The sequence below is a fragment of the Lissotriton helveticus genome, chromosome 8 (assembly GCF_964261635.1).
Source record: "Lissotriton helveticus chromosome 8, aLisHel1.1, whole genome shotgun sequence".
NCBI classification, from domain to species: Eukaryota; Metazoa; Chordata; class Amphibia; order Caudata; family Salamandridae; genus Lissotriton; species Lissotriton helveticus.
In genome coordinates, this window is record NC_136069.1 from 769,066,771 (window position 1) to 769,077,358 (window position 10,588).

The window sequence follows — 10,588 nt, forward strand, 5'->3', positions numbered from 1 at the left end:
TAAAATGTTACTTTCATTTTCTATTTTTTTTTCCTGACATTTGATTGGTTATGTACATGAATATAAATGAAAAATGAGAGGGAAACACGGCCATTTTGACTACAACTACCTGAGGTACATCTTGAAAGGATTTTCGCATTTTGTCTTCTTCACCTCTCTGTAAAGTAAGTTGATAATTTGTAAGGAGCACTTTAAGTTATTTTTTAGAAACGTTTTCTGATAGTTATTTACTGTCCCTCTGCTATAGTTATAGATAGAGATAGGCTCCTCTGTTATATTTATGGATTGACTTAGGCTTCTCTGCTATAATTATGAATTTACTTACGCTTCTTCACAGGCACTTTTTTATATTTTTACTTCCTGCCTGTTACCATACATTGCCCAAAGTTAACTTCACTATTAAAAAATCAAAACTACCTGTCTGAACTTAAACCCAACAGTGCCATATTTCTACTGATTTTTTTTTAATGCAAATTTCAGCACAAAAATGGAAGGAGAACAGAACGTTTCCTTTGAAATTGTCCTAGAGATGAACAATGAGGAAATCATTGAACCCAATGACTTGGAATTCATGGATGAATCACGGGACCATGAACTTCTACAATGTGTAGAATCTGTGGATTTGTTAATTCAATATGAGGACGTTTCTGACAGTCAAATGTTGGAAGTTATGTTCACTCAAAAAGAGGACATTTCGGACAGTCAAATGTTAGACGTTCTATCAAATTTTGAAAATGAATCTCAAAAATAAATGTATATTTAATAATTCTAAAATTGTTTGAGACATTATTCATTTTTATATGTAAATCTTAAACTACTACCAAATTGATTATAATGTAAAGTCAAACTTATAGTATACTGTACAACTTTTTTGTTTTACATAGTAATTTTGCTCATAGATACTTCCTTTCTCCCACTATATTATCTCCAAAGTGTATTTGACATCTCTTTTTCATCTCCTGCCTCCATGTTCTTTATGTTTTCCTGACAGACTATGGTATGGATTCCATATACCACAATAACTTCTATAACAACATGCAAATTATCTACAGAGTAAACGGTATACATTGAATTTAAGACTCTGCATTGGTACCTACATGTTGGTACTTAAATCACCCACACAACACAACAACTCTATTCAGAGATACCCTACCTCTAAGCACTTTAAATTATTATTTTAGTGTTTCACTGAGTTTTCCCCATGTGTGGGGGTGGGGGAGGTGTGTGTGGGGGATGTGCGGGGTGTGTCTGTGAGGTGTGTATGTGTGTGTATGTGTGTGTCTGGGGGGTGAGGTGTATATCTGTGTGGGGTATGTGGGTGTGGATGGGGATGTGGGTGTGTAAAGTGTGTGTGTGGGTGTGGGTGTGTGGGGTGTTTCGGTGTAGGTGGAAGTGTGGGTGTGTGAGGTGTGTTTGGGGTGTGTGTGGGTGTGGGGAGTAGGTGTATAGGATATGTGTGAATGTGTGGATGTGTCTGTGAGGTGTGCGTGTGTGTGTGGGGGGGAGGTGTGTGGGATGTGTGAGGTGTGTCTGTGAGGTATCTGTGAGTGCGTGTGTGTGTGTTGGGGGGAGGTGTGTGTGTCTGTCTGGGTGTGTGGGATGTGTGGTTGTGAGTGTTGATGTATAAGGTGTCGGTGTAGGGCTGTGGGGTGTTTGGGTGTGTGGGTGGGGATGTGGGTGTGTAAAGTGTGTGTGTGGGTGTGGGTGTGTGGGGTGTTTCGGTGTAGGTGGAAGTGTGGGTGTTTGAGGTATGTTTGGGGTGTGTGTGGGTGTGGGGAGTATGTGTATAGGATATGTGTGTATGTGTGGGATGTGTGGATGTGTCTGTGAGGTGTGCGTGTGTGTGTGGGGGGGAGGTGTGTGGGATGTGTGAGGTGTATCTGTGAGGTATCTGTGTGTGCGTGTGTGTGTGTTGGGGGGGTGAGGTGTGTGTGTGTGTCTGGGTGTTTGGGATGTGTGGTTGTGAGTGTTGATGTATAAGGTGTCGGTGTAGGGCTGTGGGGTGTTTGGGTGAGTGGGTGGGGATGTGGGTGTGTAAAGTGTGTGTGTGGGTGTGGGTGTGTGGGGTGATTCGGTGTAGGTGGAAGTGTGGGTGTGTGAGGTGTGTTTGGGGTGTGTGTGGGTGTGGGGAGTATGTGTATAGGATGTGTGTGTATGTGTGGGATGTGTGGATGTGTCTGTGAGGTGTGCGTGTGTGTGTGGGGGGGGAGGTGTGTGGGATGTGTGAGGTGTGCCTGTGAGGTATCTGTGTGTGCGTGTGTGTGTGTTGGGGGGTGAGGTGTGTGTGTGTGTCTGGGTGTGTGGGATGTGTGGTTGTGAGTGTTGATGTATAAGGTGTCGGTGTAGGGCTGTGAGGTGTTTGGGTGTGGGTAGAGGTGTGCGTGTGTAAGGTGTGTGTGGGGAGTGTGTGACTGTGGGGGTGTAGGGTTCTGTGCGTGTGGGTGTGTGTGGGACGTACTTGTAGGTACCTAAAACAGCCACACAACCCAAAAGCTCTTTTCAGAGCTACCCTACCTGTAATCACTCAAAATTAATAGTTTACATTATTATTTTCACTATTTTTCACCAAAGTACGCTCCCCGGTACGCTCCCCGGTGCGCGTGCCGGGCGCTCCCCCCGCAAAAATCAAGAAAAAAATTTAAACATTTTTTTTTACCCGAGGAACCCTTTTATGGCCCCCACATCAAACCTAGGGGGTCAAGGGGGGTCTACCCTGCCCCCTTTTCATTATTTTCCCTTTTGTTTTTACCACCTCTTGTGTCTCGATCCTACCGAGACACAAGATGGCGGCCGCTGCGGACTGTTTCGAATGTTTACAAACACCCGAAAGCCAATCAGCTTCCCGTGCGCAGGTCGCGTGGCGGGCCCGGAGCGCTCCCCGGTAAGCGTACCGGGGCGCGCTTACAGATATATAATTTTTTTTTAACCTAAATTACTCTAAATCCTCTGGAGCACATATCTTGAGACATAGCAAAGGCACATCGGGCTACCAGTCCCTACAATTTTGCCAAGTTTGGTGAAAATCCATTCAGCCGTTCGAGCTAAAAGTGCGACAGACCGCCCTATGGAAATTAACATGGGGAAAACACGTTTTGGGACCCCCCTTTTATCTCGACCCCCGCTTGACGAATCCCCCCCCAACTTTCAGGGAAGGAGCGGAGCGCCGCGAGGCAAAGTTGCTGAAAAATTCAGGCTGATTCCTCAACCGGCGCCAAAGTTATTCCAAATAGAATGTTGCGATTTCCCTATGGAAATCGATCCTAACTATATATACCTACTGGCGACCGCCAGTAGGTAATATATATATATATATATATATATATATATATATATATATATATATATATATATATATATATATATATATTCACTGAAAAAACCATAGGTTATACACCATATATAGTTAGGAATTAGCATTTAAAAAACCTTATTTTACTCACACAAAACCAATGAAATTCCATATATAGTTAGTTGTACTAACTATATATCACGCACCCGCAATCCACTGCTGATCATGTCACATATTACATCATTCATGACATGGTCAGTGACATCACTGATGACATCACTGATGACATCTCAACTGACATCACTGATGACATCACTGATGACATCTCAAATGACATCACTGATGACATCACTGATGACATCTCATTTGACATTACTGATCACATCACTGATGACATCATTCATGTGATAATACGATGAACCTCTTCAGACTCTAATATAACCTTAGATACACTCAGTGTAAACACAGACTCACAAATTGTCACTCATCCATGAAGTTACACACACACCTAGTCAGTCATGCAAACAATCAATCACACCTCCATTTCCTTAACTATATAGTTAAACACACCTTACTTATTCAAACATATACTAAAACATATTTACTCACTTATACAATCCTGGATACAAGTTCACAATGATCCATACAGCCACTCACACATTCACTGGCTCTTATGCACAGTTATTTATATATGTCAACTCTCACATGTACTGTATTTTACATATGTACTTACTTTGACATGTAGCACTGAGATATCTATTCACTCACCAATACAGTCATGCACACAGTCAACCGCCCATACAGCTGTTTCCACATGCACTTTTGAACCCATACATCTATGCAGAGAGTCATACACCTCCCAGCCACCCATACACACTCTCAGTCTCCCATACAAATACTTGGGCAACCAATCAATAACCCATATAGTTAATCATATAGCTACTGATCAACACATGCAGCAGTTTGCATAACAACAGACATAATGATGCACAAATTAAGACAGTTTAGTCACTAACCCATGCACTCAGTGAGACACATTTAATCACTCACTCATACAGTCAGTCATGCACCTACTAAATCCTTTGTTCAGACACTTCTACATCCACTCATTCTTCAATATGTAAGACATATTTTAACTTTACAGAAACATACAGTCACTGGATGTTGTCATCAGTGATGTCATCAGTGATGTCATTTGAGATGTCATCAGTGATGTCATCAGTGATGTCAGTTGAGATGTCATCAGTGATGTCATCAGTGATGTCACTGACCATGTCATGAATGATGTAATATGTGACATGATCAGCAGTGGATTGCGGGTGCGTGATATATAGTTAGTACAACTAACTATATATGGAATTTCATTGGTTTTGTGTGAGTAAAATAAGGTTTTTTAAATGCTAATTCCTAACTATATATGGTGTATAACCTATGTTTTTTTCAGTGAATTTTCAAGGTTTTGTAAATGCTAATTCCTAACTATATATGGTCTATAACCTATGGTTTTTTCAGTGAATTTCATTGGTTTTTTAAAAGCTAATATATATAGCTGTAAAATGTATTCTTCTTCTTTAAATCCAAAAATATATTTTATATGTTTATTAATAATTTTTTTTAAATATTTTTTTTGTTTCGCTCCCGGTCCGCGAACCGGGAAGCTTCCCGTTAGCTCAATTTGATTCCGCGACCCGGTCCGCGAACCAGTAAGAAATCAACATAGTGACGGTATCGCGTTGCCGCGTAATGCGTCTTATGACGTACTGCGTTAGCGCACCCGGAAGTGCCCCGGGGCGCGGACCGAGGCGCGAAACGCAGCTCCCCGGAAGCGATCCGCGGCGCGAAAGCGCGACGTATCGCGTTGCCGCGAAATGCGTCTTGTGACGTATCGCGTTAGCGCACCCGAAAGTGTCCCGGGGCGCGGACCGAGGCGCGAAGCGGAGCGACCCGGAAGCTAACCGGGGAGCGTTCCGCAGCGCGTAACATGAGCGTGAGAGGTCATGTGACTTGTTAATAAAACTTTTCATTGGTTCATTTCACTTTTAGTTTCATAATGATGGAAGGCTAGGTCAGGTGACCTAAAAATAACACTTTTCATTGGTTGAGAAGTATTGTTTTTCCCAAATGATGAAAACCCCTCCTTCTTTCCTCACTCTGACTTTCATCATTGTGAGAGGAAGACCTATTTTGCTTGTTGGAAGACCTATTTTGCTTGTGTGAAAATGGCTTCATTGGTTGCTTCAGCTGGTGCACCCCCACCACCACCACCACCTCCTCATGGGAAGAGAGGACCACCTCCCCAGGTCCTTACCAACACTGAGGAGGAAGAGGAAGAAATGGATGAGGAGGGAGAAGAACCACAATTTTTAGAAGAGTTGCCCCGGGTTTCCAGAAAGAAAGCCAGTTTCATCTGGCAGTTTTTTTCAATGCCTCGTGGCCAAAAAAAGGTCAACGCAAGGTATGTCACCTGCCTGATATGCAAGGAACAATTGTCCAGAGGGACGGACAAAAAATATAGCTTTGGAAATCACACAATGCACAGGCACATGACGAGGAAACATCCCCTAAATTACAGCCGGGCAGAATTAAGGGATATGCACGACAATCCAAGACCAACTCCTGTGGCCAGACCAACAATACCGGTTTCTCTAACACCAGAAGAGGCACGGGAAACTGTGCCAAATATTCAAGAAAATTTTGGGCACATGATTCACTTATGTATGCACTGTCGTGCATTATTAGCTTGTGGCAACATGAGCATCAATGCACTCAACCTTGCATATGAACACCATGATTGCCCTAACCGCCCCCAGTTATTTTTTTTTGCTCCTGTTGAGCCATTTTCAACGCCTGTTTTTTGTTGTTTCCCCCCCCCCCAAAAAAAACAAAAAAAATATAAAATCGTTCAAAAAATACAAAAAAACCCAAAAAATGTTCAAAAAAAAAATATATATATAAAACAACAAAAATATTTAAAAAAAAGTTCTTTTCAGAACTACCTTCCCTTTCCAAAAAAATTGCTAGAATGTTTAGCACTCTGGCAAGCTCTATTTCTTTTGGTTCGCTTCCGGGTTAGCTTCCCGGTACGCGGACCGGGAGCTAACCAAAAAAAAAAAAAAAAAAAAAAAGTGTAAGTATAAGGAAAGGAAACAGAGAGTGATGTTAAAAGAAAGACAGCTATAGGGAGTAAAGAAGAGATACTGTTTAATAGATCTATTTACCGAAGAAAAGACAGAAGAGGGTATAATTGTGAAAAACAAAATAGATAAGGAAGTGAAAGAAAAAAAAAGAGAGTATAACATTAACAAAGAAGAGTTTCTTGGAGAATGTGAGTGAATGTTCAAAATAAGATTAAAACATGAGGAATAACAGAGAGAAAAAATAGAAAACAGAAAACAAAAAATAACAGAAAAAGATTAATTGAAACAGCAAAGAAATGTAATTAACATAGAGCCATATCATCAACATAGGCAATAAAAGTTTTGCAGCTTTTATTGGCAGAAATGTGTCGCTAAAGCTGCTTTTGTGGCAGAAAACTGCCACTAAAACCACTTTTGCACCAGTTTTCTGCCAATAAAAAGAGCAATAATTTTATTGGCTGTGTTCATAATATTCTCCTTAGTGTGCTTCAACTACACAGAGAAAGCATTATCAACAAGTAGTGATAGACTGATCAGTCAAAGACACTAAGAATAATAGAGACGCAGTGAGTGAACAAGAGTGAGGAACTATGAGAAGAGAGGGACTGAGAAAAAGAGTGGAAGGAGTTGAGTAAGTAGGTAATAGAGAAAGGAATGAGGGAAGTAGCAAAGGCAGGAAAATGAGGGTTAAAGAAATGAAGCAGTGGAACTAATAGTAGTTAAATGTGATATAAATGTAACGAAAACAGTACAAAATATTTACCTTATAATTGTCGTTAAATTACTCACTTTTTGTTTTTATACTTTCAATCTGTGAAAGAGAGAACAAACATTTGAAAAAAATTAAAACATGTATTTAAAAATTTGAAAAGACAAGGGAAAAGATTGAAGGACAAGCAGTTTTTCAAAAACTTTGACACTTACAGAAGCTTCTGCTTCTCCAGGCCCCCTACACAGTCCTAAAGATATACATTTTAAACTAACAGTATCTTGATGCAGATGAAGTGAGGCCTATCTTAAAACATGGTGCATCTTTTGCATTGCTGTTGTTTCAGAAAAGTGTCGCAACACACTAAAATTTTAAATAATTGCTTCAGGATGCCAATAAGATGTCTACTATCCAGAGGTTTGTTTCAGGTGAGGCCTACTCAGGGTTGCAGATGAAATTTCGAGTTGTTGAAGAGAATAGAGGACATAATACATGTGAAGGTCTACCAATGAAGTGAGTCATGTCCACTGCACTCTTCAACAAAGTCCAAACCTCCTATGTTTCCCTGGACAGACCTAAACTTGATCTGCACAATGTGATTCGTAATGATAGGAAACACAGGTGATGTAATTGAAATACATGCAATTTATTTTGCTCATTTCACAATCACATCACTTGTGTTTCCTTTGCTTAGGTATCTCATTGTGCAGATGTAGTCTAGCATATGAAAGAATACGCAGAAGTGCAGCACTGCATGCAACAACTTTGACACTTACAGAAGCCTCACCTTCTCCATGCCTCCTACACAGTTCTACATATACATCATAAATGCAAACAGTACAGAATTAATTATACATGTTAAATGGTTTATTTTTGCTGTTCTCAGAATGTATCAAAATTCACTAAAAACAGTGACTTGAAGGTATTCATCATGTAACAGCGGGGAAAAAAAAACACAATCAAAATGATTGTGTTTAAAAAACCCATACAACATCAGAAATCAAAATTCAGAACTCCTTAAAGTTAACTTACTTTCCATGACGTCCAAGGATGTCCTATGAACAGCTTACACTCTTTTGTGCTGTTATTACTTTCAGCCCGCCACTTTCTGAAAGAAAATCTCCATCGTTTTTAAAAACACGTTACATGCAATAAATGACTTCTTGCTCTCTACCACAATTTTCCACAAGGCCAAATCTGGTCAGAGCCATTTATAACTCTTGGATTTCTTGTAAGCCAATCCCGTCATTTGGCATTTCCGCAACTTTCAGAATTAAAATGTTGAAGATCATTTTCACAATCCTGGAATAGTAATATCTTCCCCTTCTTGCTCAGTCATGTTCTACTTTTCCTATGACACTGATACAAGCAGACTTACACTACCTCTATGACTACTACAATTATTTAATTCTCTACATCACTTTTAATCACAAAGCAATGTAAAACAGTAGACAGCATTGCAGACTTACATTCCCTCTACTCCATGTTTTGATTGGCTGCTTCAATTAGCTTATAAAAAGAAACAGTTTTTCTGAACTCATTCAAAGTGCACGTATTTCTCCATAATGTCCAGTCCTATGGTTAGAAGTTATGCCTCTGAACTACACTTATCCTCAAGGCCAAATTGTGTAGGAGCCATTAGAACTTCTTGAAATTCCACAGAGCACATCCCGAGATTATTTCCCTAAAATTTTGGTTTTAAAAACACCAGGTAAGAGTTTTTAAGGTCATACGGCAATTTTTTTGTGAAAATTAAAACAGAATCATTGCAGAATGACCAGCCATTTCTAGACTTTAAATAAGCTGTGTAATGTCCTGATGTTATTGAAGGGCCGTCATGATAAATAATTGCTGCAGTTACAAAAGTCCTTCCTGATATTGAAAACTGCGAAGCTACAAAATTTTTAATTAAAGTTGTCAATTTTGTTCCATCAGGCCTACATCGTTGGAACATTAAAATGACATACTGGCCATATGTTCGTATAAATAATGTGGACATCATTTCAGATTTACATTGGCTACACTCCATGTTGTGATCAGCTGCTTTTACTAGCTTATTAAAGGAGACTGATTTACTGTCTGGCAAAGTTAAATATATAAATCTTTCTGAGTCTACACTAGTAGTACTTTATACCATACAGTTCTCGCAGTCATGCTGCCATTGATAAGAAAGCCCAAACAGCTGATCTACATCTACACCTTCAGCATGTAATACATCAAGCATATACATTAAAAACTCCTGACAATCTTGCTGAATATTTTGAGAGAATTGTGTTTGGCCTGAACATCTGTCTAACAGATTTCGAATTTCAGACACACTTTCTATGTTTCTTCTATCAGTGCTACATTTCTCTAACACAGAATTTAACAAACTGCAAAATCTTTGATCAGAATTGACCACAATCTCTTCTTTTACATTTTTTAGAGAAAACAAAACATTAACCACTACATTAGCATAGCAGTTGACACCAGAACTGTTTTCAAACTGAAAACCAACAACATCTTCAACAGAATCCTTTTTGTTTCTGCTTGTAATATTAGGTTCATTGACTTTTTGTCTTTTTGCTACAACCTCCCCAGTATTGTTCTCATTCCTTCGTTTCCGGCCTACCACACGTTTCTCAAACAAAGGATACTGAGGCAAATGTGGCGCATACTCTCTTCTTAACCTATTGTATTCCTTAACACAATCTAGATACGCACAAATGTTTGTGACATCACACTCAATCAAGTACAATCCCGATAAAGTTCTAACTCGTGACAATGCCACATATGCCATACCCTCCTTGAACACAGAACTGCCAATATTCACCAATGCACTGTCTACACTTAAACCTTGCGATTTATGGATTGTCACCGCATATGCCAAGCAAACAGGAAACTGCTTACGGCGAACATATAAGTCTTTTACAAGCAAAAATCTAGCAGAACAACGAGCAATTAGCTGTACTTCTTCAATGCCATCAAATTTAATTTTTAAAAATTCAATTCCATCTCTATTTCTGTATTTCACAAAATCAACAACATTACCCATTGATCCATTTACCAGACCTCTTTCAACATGTAAATTCCTTCTTAAAATTATACGGCAGTTCAAGCACACATTCAGAGTCTTTTCAAAACCTGCAGTTTTAGATATACTCTTCTCTAATGAATCCAATTTTGTTTTCAGATTCTCAGACAAAATAATTGTTGATCCCATATGCTCTACTCTATCAATAGCTTCCAGTTTTACAATCTCTTGCTTTTCTAAATGCAACATTTTGTTGTTAAATTTGGCACATTCTGCAAGAGTTGGCATCAAACATATTCCAGATTTCTTCTCAGTAATTTTCTGAAAAATATTCTCAGGCACAACATCTTGTTCTGGATATAAATTTGACAGTAATCGTGCATGTAAAGCTTCTTTCCCATGCTCGGTCACTTTTCCAATTCTAACATCTTGTAGAATAG